Source organism: Odocoileus virginianus, chromosome 3 (genome assembly GCF_023699985.2).
Source record: "Odocoileus virginianus isolate 20LAN1187 ecotype Illinois chromosome 3, Ovbor_1.2, whole genome shotgun sequence".
Classification (NCBI taxonomy): Eukaryota; Metazoa; Chordata; class Mammalia; order Artiodactyla; family Cervidae; genus Odocoileus; species Odocoileus virginianus.
In genome coordinates, this window is record NC_069676.1 from 37,367,278 (window position 1) to 37,381,288 (window position 14,011).

At 46.8% G+C, this 14,011-nt stretch overlaps 1 long non-coding RNA gene and 1 pseudogene across 1 annotated transcript; one reads left to right on the plus strand and one right to left on the minus strand.

The window, feature by feature from the left end:
* Window positions 1-86: 86 nt before the first annotated feature.
* On the plus strand, window positions 87-13,222 carry LOC139034370 (uncharacterized). The gene is made up of 3 exons (XR_011486824.1): window positions 87-1,789; window positions 8,683-8,856; window positions 11,324-13,222. It is a non-coding gene; the product is annotated as an uncharacterized lncRNA (long non-coding RNA).
* LOC139032578 (nuclear transport factor 2 pseudogene) lies at window positions 10,533-11,060 on the minus strand (annotated as a pseudogene).
* Window positions 13,223-14,011: the final 789 nt, after the last annotated feature.

Below are 14,011 nucleotides of genomic sequence, written 5' to 3' on the forward strand. Positions count from 1 at the left end.
CCGGGCCTCCCGGCGGGCTTGCGCCGGGGGCGCGCGTCGACGCGGGGCGGGAGGCAGGGGCCTCGAAGGCGCGACGGGGACCGCGCCTGGAGGCGGGTGGCGGGGCCGAGAAGCGGGCCAGCGGGAAGGCTCGCGCGGGTGCGCCTGGCTGTGAGCGGCCGCTGGTTGTGGGAAGGTTGGTCTTGGGGCTCCTCTCTTCTCTGTTCTGCCCCTTCGGACTCGTACAAGGGGCTTGTTTACTCCCAGAAGGGCCGATCCGGGAGCCGAGGCTGAATGCTGGAGTTGGGAGGGGGAGCGGAGGAAGAAGGCTGCGGCGCACCGCGGGCCGTTACATTTCAGAATCGCCGTGTGGCACCCCCACCCCACGCCCGCAGGCCCAACCTCCTTCCAGCCAAAACCCCTCCTCTACGCCCGACCCGCGGCCGCTGGAGAGGCGAGGAAGGCTCGGGAAAGGAAGGCTCACCTTCCGCTTTTATCCGCTGTCTGATGCCCAAGGTGTCAGCCCTGGCTTTCGGAGGGTGTGCGGAGTTTGACAGCTACTCGTTACACGTCCCTTCTGGGCATCAGGACAACCCTGGGGAGCGGCCAGAGGGACTTCGGCCCGTTTTGGCCCCCAGTGGGTGGTCGGGGTGCTTATTGCTCCCTTAAGTGTAGGGTGTGGCTAGCTGTTCACACTGAGTCCGGGGAACGGGCTAATGGACTTTGACTTGAAGTCGAGTCGCAGCTAGGGCCAGGAAGAATTAGGGCCTCTGGACGTCTAGACAGGGCTCCTTGCCGCTACGCTATGCTGAACATGTAGCTCGAAGACAGAGGTCTTCCTGGGGCCATCCTTCATCTTCCAGGTTCTGGAGCTTGGGAGAAAGCATGTCTGGGGGTCCTGAGCTGGGCTGATTGACACCAACACTTCTGTTTTTCATCTGCTGGGCACTGAAGTTGAACTTTCCCATCAGAAGGCGGCAAAGAAACGTCTCCATCTGCTAAACAGGAAGGGCTTCCCAGGTGGCTCAGTGGTAAAGAATTGGTAAAGAATCCGCCTGCCAATACAAGAGCCACTGCATATGCGTATTGGATCCCTGGGTCTGGAAGATCCCCTGGAGGAGGAAATGGCAACCCACTCCAGTATTCTTGCCATGACTGAGCATGCAGACAGTCTAGAGAAGATACACTACTGCAGATAACTGATGTCCTGTCAGCTCGAGCAGAACAATACCAGTTCCCCTAAAGAAAGGAAGTGGCCTGGTTGAGCAGATGTGAAAGAGGTGGGATGGACTATGAAACTGGATTGATTGGTTTATTTATCTTTTGGTGGTGCCACATGTCATGTGGGGTCCTAGTTCCCCAATCAGGGGTGGAACCTGCACCCTCTGAATTGGAAGCACAGAATCTAAACCACTGGACCACCAACGGGGGTCTGGAACTGGATTTCTTGGCATTGCTTTCCTCGTTTCAAGGACTTGGGAGCCTTTTGTGTCTTCCTCTAAATAACAAATAATCATTCCTGAGTAAGGGAGTTAACAGGGAGCCACCGTTTGGTGTTTGCTTGGATTCTGTGACTTTTGCAGGAGATAAAGCAAAGGAGTAAAATCCATTTTTGTGATTGGTCCCCCAAATGACAGCCAGGTGCAGGCAGGGTCTCCCATCTCCCTGGAACCTGCAGATACCAGTGGGAACTACCCCCTTTCAGATTTAACTGGACTCAACAGAACTCACATGCACCCCTTTCTCAGGAGCACCAGTCAGGCATCATGGCTTGGAGAAGAGGCAGGGGAGGAACCAAGGATTAGCCAAGGTAGGTCAGACTAAGGTGCTTTGGCAAATAGTGCAGCCTGCTCTAGAAGTCCAGATCCTATATGCATGAGTTCCCAGCCCTGTGATCAGGTGGGTGAGGAAACTACCTGTTGAGTGTTGGTAATCTGAGCTCATAATTCTGTCCACTGCAGTTCTAAAGCAGGTAAATTCAAAGCCCAGAAATCCCTAACTCACAGCATCAGATCAGTCCTCACTGCCCTGTCCAGTTCCTTCCCCCGAACTGACACCTCTCTGTGAACTATCTCTTTGAAGCTTTGTGTTTATTTACTGCATTTTGCTCAGTACAGTGGTTATGAGTCAGAGCACCTAGGTTAAAACCTGCCTCGTCAATTCCTAACCAGATGATCTTGGCTATACTTAACCTTTCTGTGCCTCAGTTTCCTCACCCAAAAAATGGATAATGCTGTCTACTTTACTGAATGTGTGGGGCCATTCAGTTATTTGACAAATGTATACTGAGTACTCACTAGGCATTCATGGTGCTAGGTTCTATTCCAGCTTCTCAGGGTGCATCTTTGAACACAGTTGGCTGAGGGGATCGGTGAGAAGGTCAGGGCAAAATCAATAACGTGATCTGCTATGTTTGATTCGCAGTGCAGAGGAAGAAGAACGCTTAGCAATATCAGGTAATGGATACTGGGGATGAGCTGGGGATGGTCACAGTATTAAGAAAGAGGTCAGGGCAGGTTCCACTGTGATGGTGACATCTGAGATGAGGGAGTTGATCAAGCCCAGCATGGGTGAAAACAGGGTCCCAAGTGAAGGCCGCCATGACAGCAAAGGCCCTAGACGTGTAGAAGCGCAGGGAGGCAGTTAGTGAGTGAGGGCCATGGTGTGTCAGCTTGGGGTGGAGGTGGGGAGGCAACTGGAGACCGTGGGAAGGTGCTTTCTTTGACATCAAGTGGGATTATGACAGATACCACGAGGAAAGCAACAGAAAGAAAACCCTGAATGTAAATGCTACTCAAGGACCATTGATCCATCTCACAAGTAATGCTTCATTTGGTTTCTATTATGTCGCTGATTGTATGTATTTTTATAAAGTGCTTGCTGTGTGACACCAGTTTTGTCAACCTTGGCGAGATCATAGTGGATAGATGATCCTGGCTTTTAGGAGCTAGAAGAGGAATCAGATGATTGATGGCATGAAAAAATAAAACAGGGTAAGAAGGAGCCTGCGAGGGTGGTTGGGTAGGACTTTCATAAGGTAACATTTGAGCAGAGAGCAGGTGGAGGGCAAATTGAACAGGAGTGCGCAAGAAGATCATTCCAGCAGAGGAACAGCATATGCAAAGGCCATAAAGCAAGAGGCCTGTCCCCTGGCTAGAGAAAGGGGTAACTGGAATGGAGTGACCGTGTATTTTACACTTAGAAGTTTTCAAGTGAGGGCATGGCTTGATGGGACTTTAATTTTATCATTATCACTGTGCAGAGCAGATTGGATCTGGATGGAGGGAGGCAGAGGCTATTTTTGAAGCAGCCACAGAAATGCAAGCAGGATATGGCCCATTCCAGAATCAGCTGGTGGAGGTGAGGCTGGTGAGCAGTAGCAGTTTCCTCCATGGTGTGCTACTGGGTGTTAAAGGAGTGAGAAATGTGTGTAGTTTTGGCCCCAGATTGGAGAGTCTGCCTAAGAAACTGCAAAACATTTTCTGGGAAGGAGTTGGGAGACAAAGATGAGTTTTGGACTTGCTAGGTCTGAAATGCTCAAGACAAATAGCTGTGATAGTTCTGGGAGAAAGCCAAGGCTAGAGGTGTAAATCTGTTGTCACAGCAGGCAATAGGAGTTGAGATCCTAGGACAGACTCGCGTGGGTAGAGGAGCTATCTTGGAGGAGTTGAATGGGCCACACTAGCTTTGGAGACTAGAAAGAGAGGAGAGAAATCCAGAGGGGAAAAAGAGGAAAGGGGGAAGGAGGTAGGGGAAGGAGAAGGAGCAGCCACTATGAGGTGGAGAGAAGTCTGGGCAGTGCTGAGCCTTGCAATCCCATGCAGGCAAAGGTGTTTTCAAGAAAGAGGGATAGTCATTGAGGATAAGTGCTGCTGCAAGATCAAATGAAATGAGGAAAAACCCACTGAGAAGAGCACTGACCCATAGTATTTGGTATAGAGGCCCCCTGAGCAGAACAGAGGTGGTAGAGCTGCTGGGATGGCGTAGTTTGGAGAGAAAAAGGCGAGGGAGTGGAGACAGTCGGGTAGAAAAAGTAGCAGTAGCTGAGGGAGAATTGGTCCCATATTAAAGATGAGAGAACTACAGTGTGTGGCTTTAAGGAAGGAGGGGCTGGGCAAGAGCCAGGAGGAGCAGAGAAGGGAGAAGAGCAGGCAAGGTGGTCTCTGGACCCTGAGCCTAACAGGGAGCAAGTGAGTGGAAGTCCATGGTGGACTTTTGAATACACAGACACTTCAGCAAAAGAAGCAGCTGAATGTGATAGTTTATTTTATGCATCAATTTGGCAAGGTCTTGGTGCCCAGTTATTTGATCACACAGAAGTCTCAAATTTGCTGTGAAGATACTTTTTGGCTGAGATTGACATTTAAATTAGTAGACTTTGCAAAAAACAGATTATCCTCCATAAATGAATGGGCTTCAATCAGTCTCTAAGTAAAAGACCAAGGGAATTCCCTGGTGGTCCAGTGGTTAAAGTAGTGCAGAGTTTTAACAATGTAGAGGGCATGAATTTGATCCCTGGTTGAGGAACCAAGATCACACATGCCATGCGGCACCGCCAAAAGATTAAAACAAAAAAGAGTAAAGACTGAGGTTTACACACACACACACACACACACACACACACACACACACACACACTGTCCTCCCCCTATCCCACACTTAAGGAGTTCTGCCTGCAAGCTGCCTTCTGTCTTGAGCTGCAACATCTTCTCTTCCCTTGGTCTCTAATCTGCTGGCCTGCCCTGCACATTTTGGGCTTGCAAGCCTCCACAATTATGTGAACCAGTCCTGTGAAATAAATCAATCGGTTCCCTCCCCTCTTCATACACACACTCTCACACACACACACACACACCTTATTGGTTTTGTTTCTCTGGAGAACCCTGACTGACAGGAAGGAGCAAGAGATAGTAGAGATGTGAGAGCAGGAGGAAGGCATGACACACTCACCTTGCAGAGTGGAAAGGTGAATGGACTGTAGCAAAGGAAGCCATAGATTATGCCAAACATGGAAAGTGAACTTTGCACCATAAAGTACCATGTATGGCTTTCTTAAAAATGCTGTTTCTACAAACAGAAGTGCAGCAATTACATCTTCCCCTGGGGAGAAGGTCATCATTCCACAGGATATACTTGTGGATGAATGACAAATACAGGTGTATAAAATGTGCCTGCCACCTTGTTGTCTGATGCCTGGACCAGCCACATCTGGCTTACTTGAAAGCTCATTAGAAATAGAACCCTCGGGTCCCAAACACAGTCTGAATCGTTAACTGAATACTAGGACTAGACTTTCTAGTTACTTGCAGTTTATTTTGTTTTGTTTTTTGGCTGAGTTGAATGGCATGTGGGCTCTTAGTTCCCTGACCAGGGATTGAACCCATGCCCCTTGCAGTGGAAGCTTCACTTCCACTTCCACCAGGGAAGTCCAGCTCTTTGCAGTTTGAGAAGCTCTATTGTAAAGGAGTCAGCATGGTTCTGGGCAGAGTAGATGCTCAACAAACTATAACAGTCCTAAGAATAACAGTACTGAATATTACTATGACTTATTCATAGACTTCTAGGAAGCAAGGACAATAGGGTTCTGACCTGGTACCCCAATATCCATCAGAGGTTATGGCTGATAAAAAGGGCTCTGAGAATCCACTGAATGAAGAAATTTGGCTTGATTAATTTTCTTACAATACAGGCCTCCCAGCTGTCACATGAAGGCTGCTCATCTATTTTTATATTTTGTTTTGTTTTGTTCCTTTTGCCAAAGTCAAGAAGACTTTGAGAACTACACAAAGACCAACATAATCAACTATTCAAGGGCTCCAATGAAAGCACCTAAAATAACCCAGTTGTTCACTGGAAAAATGTGCCAAGGATGGAGGAGAAGGAGGGTGTTAGGGAAGTAGGGGTCACTTGTACTTTGGATGCTCTTTAGAGGTGGGCTCAGGACAGGTGGGATTAACTAAGGATCATGAGTTTTCAGGAGGTGAGGCTGACATAATGGAATAGTCACACATGAGTGTAGCAAGCAGATCTGGGGTGTGAGTGGTAAGAAAATAAAAGTCACTCCAAGATGGGTGCATTGTGGCATTTCACAGTTGCGGCAAACCCTTAGGAAAACCATGTTTCCTGTGAACACATAGATGCTTTACTGTGTCTGTCTTTCCTGCCTGTTTTCTTTTTCTTTTTTTTTAATTTATTTATTTTGGCTGTGCTTGGTCTGCATTGCTGTGCACAGGCTTTCTCTAGTTGCAGCGAGTGAGGGCTACTCTTTAGTTGCTGTGTGCAGGCTTCTCATTGCAATGGCTTTGTGCCTTGCAGAGCACAGGTTCTGGGCAAGCAAGCTTCAGTAGTTGTGGCTCGCAGGCTCTAGAGCTCACCCTTGGGCTTGGTTGTCCTGAGACAGGTGGAATCTTCCCAGAGCGGGGATTGAACTTGTGTCTTCTGCACTGGCAAGTGGATTCTGAACCACTGTATCATGAGGGAAGTCCTCCTGCCTATTTTCTCTATCCACTCTGATTTTCAGTTTTGCTCCTGGATAGTCTTTGACTCTTTCTGGAGGGAATCAGCCCTGGTCATGGCAGTTCATTGAGTGTTCCCCTTCATTCTGTCTGTTCCTTAAGTGAGGTGAATCCCAGGATCCTGGAATTTTAGGAAGCTGAAGCTCAGGGAGAGAAAACTGGTCAAGGATCCCAGATGTGTGGGGGTTGGGGTGGGGAAGGCAGACATCATGCACAATATGTTCGGCATATGCTAGGCTTACCATCTGCATTTTGTCACTTAATGCACACTGGAATCCCAGGAAGCTGGAGCCCGTAGGGCCACATGAAGAGCTTGGAGTCTGTCCTGTAGGACAGAAGTGTTCACTACATGTCGGATCCCACACTCTGAAGTGTGTCCTGATTCCCTTCTCAGAGCACAGAACCTATGCCAGCCCTTCCACCTCTATCTAGCCTTCCTATTCAAGTGTCATTTAAGTCACATTCTCAGTCAGTCTCAGGAACAGGGAAATCTTATTTCTGTTCCCTTGCTCTGCAGGTTGCTTAGATGCTGGGAGGCAGTGGATAAGTTTCTCCGCTCATATATGATTATACAGTACCCGGGTCACATGGATCAAACAAAATGTTTTGCATAAGTACTCCAGTGACAGGGGCTTCTCCAGTGGCTCAGTCCTAAAGAATCCACCTGCAGTGCAGGATTTGTAGGAGATGTGAGTTCGATCCCTGGGTAGGGAAGATCCCTGGGAGGAGGGCATGGTAACCCACTCCAGTACTCTTGCCTGGAGAATCCCAGGGACAGAGGAGCCTGGCGGGCTACAGTTCATAGGTTTGCAAAGAGTCAGACATGACTGAGTGACTTAGCACACACGCACGCACCCCAGCACAGAGCCGGGGATACTTAGGAGGTATTTACACATCATAGTCCCCCTTTCCTCCTCAGTTAGCTGTACTGGAGCTTTTAAACTTCTTAGTGTTCAACACCTGTAATTATAGTGCATCTCAGTTTGCGTTTCTGCTACTGAACACCCGGATGGTAGTCACTATGTATTTTTGCTCCAGACATAGAGAATTCTGAATTCTGGGTCCTTATTCCTCAGACACTCTTGAGTGCTTTCACTAAATCTTTTAAACATAGCATGATCTATTTCAGGAATTTCCTGACACTCTCTAGCTACTGACCCTTCTAATTTTGCCAGTCTCCCTTCAGCCCCATTCCCTCAAGCTCAGTTCATTTCACGTGCAGATAGGGATGGCAGTGAGAGTCCTGTAATGGGTTGAAATGTATCCCACAAAATGATATACTTAAATCCTAATCTCTTATAACTGTGGAAGTAGCCTTATTTGGAAATAGGATCTTTGCAGTTGTGAACAAGTTATGACAAGGTCATACTGAATTAAGAGTGAGCTTGAAGTCCAATAATGGGTTCCTTATAAGTAGGTCATATGAAGATAGTCAACAGGATGAAGACCATGTGACCGTGAAGGCAGAGATGGGAGTAGTGTGTCTACAAGGCCAGGAATGCCAGGGGTTGCTGGTAATCACCAGATGCTAAGAGAAAGCAAGGAAGGATTCTTCCCTAGAGCGTGGTTCTGCCGTGCCTTGATTTCACACTCTGGCCTCCAGAACTGTGAGAGAAGAAATTCGTGTCGTTTTAGGTTACCCAGTCTGTGCAATTTGTTATGGCAGCCCTAAGAAATTAACACAGGCCTGGGTATTTCCCTGGTGGCCCAGTGGCTAAGAGTCCACGTTCCCAATGCAAGGGGCCTGGGTTTGAGCCCTGGTTGGGGAATTAGACCCTGCATGCCGCACCTAAGACCTTGTGCAGCCAAATAAATAAATACTAAAAAACAAAACAAAACGAAAAACCACAGGCCTTGACCCACCCATCCTCACACACCCACTAATTTGTCCTACAATAAGAACACTTGTCACAGTCCTACTTCTGCTTGTTTATGATTATTTCTAGGCTTGCTCATAGTCTCTTGTAGAAAAATTTGAGACCCCGCATTGAGACTTGAAAGTTATCAGCTTTTTTCTGCCTTTTACCCCCCAGGCCTTCCTAACTGGTTAAAACTGAGAGAGTGCCCCATTCATCTTCTTTTTTGCATTCTGGTTGTTTTTGTTGAGGTCATCTCCTTGGAATACTGAGATAATTGCCAGCACATATGCTATCCTAATCACTCTCCTCTTTGAGTTCATTCAATTTAGCATTTACTAGGTGTCAACTCAGAGCAGCCTGGCTCAAGGGTGAGCAAATGGAATTTCTTCTGGAAGATGGGAAAACCTCATTGGCACAACACGAAGATGAAATAAGCAAGTGAATGACCATTGTGCAAAATACTTGTTATTTGGAGGGAATTGTGTGGCCAACCTGCAGATGAGGTGAGAGGCTAAAGAATTTGGATTTCATTCTGTAAGCTAGTATTTCTCATGATTTTTTTGCCTGCAGCCCAAAGATACATAAATTATGATTCATGCTGGTAATTTCTGCTCTATTCTATAATGCAGAAAAAAGGCTGGAGTGTTGGCAGATTCTCTCTTCAGCCAAACTACCCAGATTTCCCTGAGCATTTTTCCAACTAGACCTGACTTTCAGGCCTCCATTCTTGCTCTACATTGTCCATCTTTAGGAGGAATCCTGCTCAGTCAGTTTAACCAGGAGCCCCCACCCTCAAGATTTCTGATTACCCTTGAAATCTCTGATCGGGTTGCTCATCCTCCCCACCATCCCTCAGGTGATATCTGATCACCCTGGCCTGCCTTCAGCAAGAATCCCCTTAGGTCAGGTTGCTTTATCCTGAATGCCCCTTTACTCCTAAGGTTTTCCCTTGGTAATATTCTATCCACTGACCTTGCTCCTTGGCTATGAATTTCCACCTTTCCTTTTTGCCTTTGGAGTTGAGCCCAATCACTCTCTCCATTGCAAAATCCCACTTCGGTGGTCTGTACACCTATCCCAGTAGTCCCCTGAATAAAGACTGCCTTATTGTGCTTTATATGGTGTCATGAATAATTTTTCTTTAATACTATTATAGGCTCTTATGGGTCTTTTAACACAGTAGAGTGTTAATTAAGGGTTCTCCTTAGGCTAAGGAAATTGTGATGTGTACCAGAGTTCAGTTAAGTATTTTGGGAAAACCCAGGAGAGATATGTGGGCTGCTGGCTTACTGACTTGACAAGAAAACAGAGTTGTTAGTGAGTATGGGCGTTGAAGGCCAGAAAGTCAGCTGCACTGTAACTGTAATTGAATCCAGTCTCTGATGAGGGGTCTTGTATGTCTCAGTCACCATCAGGTTGTGGAAAGGCATTGTCAGGTAAAAATTCTCTCCCAGAACTGTGGAAAGTCTGGGAACCAAAAACTCTCATCTTGTAGTAACTTGCTGAGAAATAGCATCTAAAGCCTCTGTTGTGGGTTTTGGGAATAAAGGTCTGGCTCCTAAACCTCATCACAAATAGTAATAGCCAGAATTCTGAATTGTAATGCGGGCCCTGGGTCTGGCTCATGCTGGTAGCCTTCTTGGAGACTCCCCAGCTGTGTCAGAAGGGAGGCTACTGGGACTTAACGAATGAGACAGATGTACTGTCTATAACCAACTTGATGCGAACACAGCTGTCTTCTTCTATGGCCTGAATGATCCAGGTCTCCCCTGCTAGAAACAGATAGTCTAAATGTTATTTTGTATTCTTATTTTCTTTCTTTACATTCTTTAGTCTAGTTGAAGGGTTATCCTTAGCCTCACTTAAAAAAAACCCTGCTTTTAGCCTCACACTTACTTGATACAATTGCTTGTTCTTTTTGTTGTTGTTGTTAGGAAAATATTTATGGTTTTATTGTACCACGAGGCATTGAAACATCTGAACAAATGAGTATCTGGGTAATGAGGCTTTCTCCTTCACTCTTATGGGTTACTAAAGCAACTTGTCAGTAGACTTTCAAAAAAAGAAAAAAAGACAACCTTTTGTATCACTTAAGTCATTCCAAGGTATACACCGGTACAACACAAACTTCTACCAGATGCAGCTAGTCTAGGATCCAAACATCACGCGAAACAGCTCACTAGAGCAGCACCCTGCACCCATTCCCACCGTGGCCCTGCTTATTTGTTGATATTAGGAGCATCTGGAGGAATGTGGATAGTTGAATAGTAAGTGGAGGAGGAAGAAGGAGGAAATAGCATGAATGCCTGGCTGGGAGGGTTCTGCCCAAGTTGTGCAGGGCAAGCCTGAACATGTCATTGGTACAAATCCAAGCAACCTTGATGCTCTTTGATAGGAACATCTGGTGGAACTGCATGGTGGGGTCTTCATTGGCCTTGAGCTGGCCCACGACTGTGCTGATGATGCAACTATCCGGCATGGGCTGATCGTCCTGAGCCATGTTGCTGTGCTGGGTTTTCTGGAATGGAAGCTAGGCAATATCTCCACAATGGCAGCTTTCCCTTGGAATTGCTATCCTTTCCATGTGAAGCATGAGACGTCGAAATAAACTGCTCCTAGTTGGCTTCTATCGTTCGTTATCAAATAACTGGTAGTAATGTTGAATGAAGCTGGAGCCAATCTGCTCCCAAACTGGCTTGTCTCCCATTCTGGAGCATCACCCAGCCTCACTGAGACCCAAGAAGCTGGCACAATGGTGGCAGCAACCCAACTTGGTCTGCCTGTTTTGTTTTAAAATTTACTTAGTCTACTAGTGCAGAGTTAACACCCCGATAAATCTTCAGAAGTTATCCAGCATCAAAGTTCTTAACTGAGTTGAAAACAAAGCCTGGAAAAGTTAACAGGGTATTTAAGGAATTTCCAGGGCCTCAACACGTTCATCTGACCTCTGATTTCTGGGACTCTTTACAGGGACTGCTGCCTGGTCTGTTATAACGGAGCCTTTTGATTGCTGGAGGCTGGACAACCCAAGCTCTTGGCCTTCTCTTCTGCTCTCCACTGGACCCTCCCACCTTTCATAATTCCTCCCTGTTGTTCAGTTGCTAAGTCATGTCTGACTCTTTGAGACCCCATGAGTTGAAGGAAGGCAACTCCTTTTTCAGGGCCCAAGAGTGGGCTCTTGTCTAACACTCAGAAATGAATTGTCTGAGAAATGAATTGTCACATAAGCTGACAAAGCAAAAGATGTTTATTAAGAAGAGGTGCCCATGCAAAGAAGAGTAGGGTAAGAGAACCCAGGAGAACTGCTCTGCCACATGGCTTGCAATTTCAGGTTATATGGTGATAGGATTAGTTTCCGAGTTTTCTCTGGTGAATCACTCTGACTCAGGGTCCTTCCTGGTGGGTCAAGCATTGCTCAACCAAAATGGATGCCAGCGAGGATTCTGGGGGGTAGTAGGACATGGGGAGAAACATCAATAACCTCAGATACGCAGATGACACCACCCTTACGGCAGAAAGTGAAGAACTAAAGAGCCTCTTGATGAAAGTGAAAGAGTGAAAAAGCTGGCTTAAAACTCAACATTCAGAAAATGAAGATCATGGCATCTAAACCCATCCCTTCATGGCAAATAGATGGGGAAACAGTGGAAACAATGACAAGCTTTATTTTGGGGGGCTCCAAAATCACTGCAGATGGTGACTGCAGCCATGAAATTAAAAGACGCTTGCTCCTTGGAAGAAAAGTTATGACCAACCTAGACAGCATATTAAAAAGCATAGATATTACTTTGCTGACAAAGGTCCACCTGTTCAAAGCTATGGTTTTTCCAGTTGTCATGTATGGATGTGCGAGTTGGATTATAAAGAAAGCTGAGTGCTGAAGAATTGATGCTTTTGAACTGTGGTGTTGGAGAAGACTTTTGAGAGTCCATTGGACTGCAAGGAGGTCAAACCAGTGAATCCTAAAGGAAATCAATCCTGAATATTCATTGGAAGGACTGATGGTGAAGCTGAAACTCCAATCCTTTGGCCACCTGATGGGAGGAACTGACTCCTTGGAAAAGACCCAGATGCTGGAAAAGGCAGAAGGAGAAGGTGACAACAGAGGATGAGATGATTGGATGGCATCACCGACTCAATGGACATGAGTTTGAGCAAGCTCTGGGAGTTGGTGATGGGCAGGGAAGCCTGGTGTGCTGCGGTCCAAAGGGTTACAGAGTGGGACACGACTTAGTGACTGAACTGAACTGAGGACACGGGGCCTCTCCTTTTGACCTTTTTCAAATTCATCCATTGTTGATGGCTTGTTACTTCTGTGTTCCTTACTGGGACCTCCTGTCTTAAAATATACCTCATGCAAATGGTTACTGTGGTGCTTGGCCAGGGTAGGCAGTTTCAGTCAGTGTGCTTCCCCTAACACATGGACTGTAGCATACCAGGCTTCCCTGTCCTTCACTGTCTCCCAGAATTTGCTCCAATTCATGTCCGTTGAGTTAGTGATGCCATTCAACCATTTCATCCTCTATTGACCTCTTTTCTTCCTGCCTTCAATCTTTCCCAGCATCAGAGTCTTTACCAATGAGTCAGCTCTTCGAATCAGGTGGTCAAAGTATTGGAGCTTCAGCTTTAGCATCAGTCCTTCCAGTGGATATTCAAGGTTGATGTCCTTTAGGATTGACTGGTTTGATCTTGCTGTCCAAGGGACTCTCGAGAGTCTTCTCCAACACCACAATTTTAAAACATCAATTCTATGCTCAACCTTCTTTATGGTCCAACTCTCACATCCATCTACTGAAAAACCATAGCTTTGACTATACGGGCCTTTGTCCTTAAAGTGATGTCTCTCCTAGCCCATTTCAACCTGTGGGGCACCCCCCCCCCCCCCCCCCGCCACAACACGCACACACACCAGGCTCCAGGAGTTTCTGGGGGCCTGCCCTACCAGGGCCAAGTTCTCTGACGCAGGGATGGTTGATCCTTACAAAGGCCACGAGCCGAGGGAGGGATAGGCTGGCCATAAGGGAGAGTCTAGAACTGTGGCCTCCTAGTCAGTCACTTCAGACTGGGTAGGGGAGGGTCCAGATGTGCGCACATCCAGCCAAGTACATTTTGCTCTGGCTCAGGAATTTCTGAGGGTGGGCAATATATTTTAAACAGCCTACCCCCTGGTGCTGGACTCCTGAAGATGACCAGACACAGGAGCTGCCCGCCACAGTAGGTAATGACCCATTACCAACTTTGGTTCCGTGACACCAACTCTGTTGTAAGAAAATCTCGTGTTGGCCCTAATACCATTGTAAGGGTGAAATTGTGGGAGGTCTCGGGGATCAATATCTATTCCAAAAATGCCGTGCAGGTATTTGAAATCAGAATTAACCAGAATTTCAGTTCTCCCATTTCTAGGGTGAAAGGTTGTTTAAAGAAATTTTAAATACAAGTAATTTTCTTAGGGAAATTTCTGAAAAAAAGAGGAGGAAGAAGGAGAAGCTAGCAGGTTCATGCCTCTCTGTTGTTCAGATTTGATGACAGAAATTGAAGGAAAGAGCAGGAACAAAAGGTGTGGCACTCCCCGGGCTTTCTTGCGCCCCCTGCTGGTCTTTGCCTGCAGGGATTCCTCACATTTGCAAATAAAACACGGGTCTCACAGTTGAGAACCAT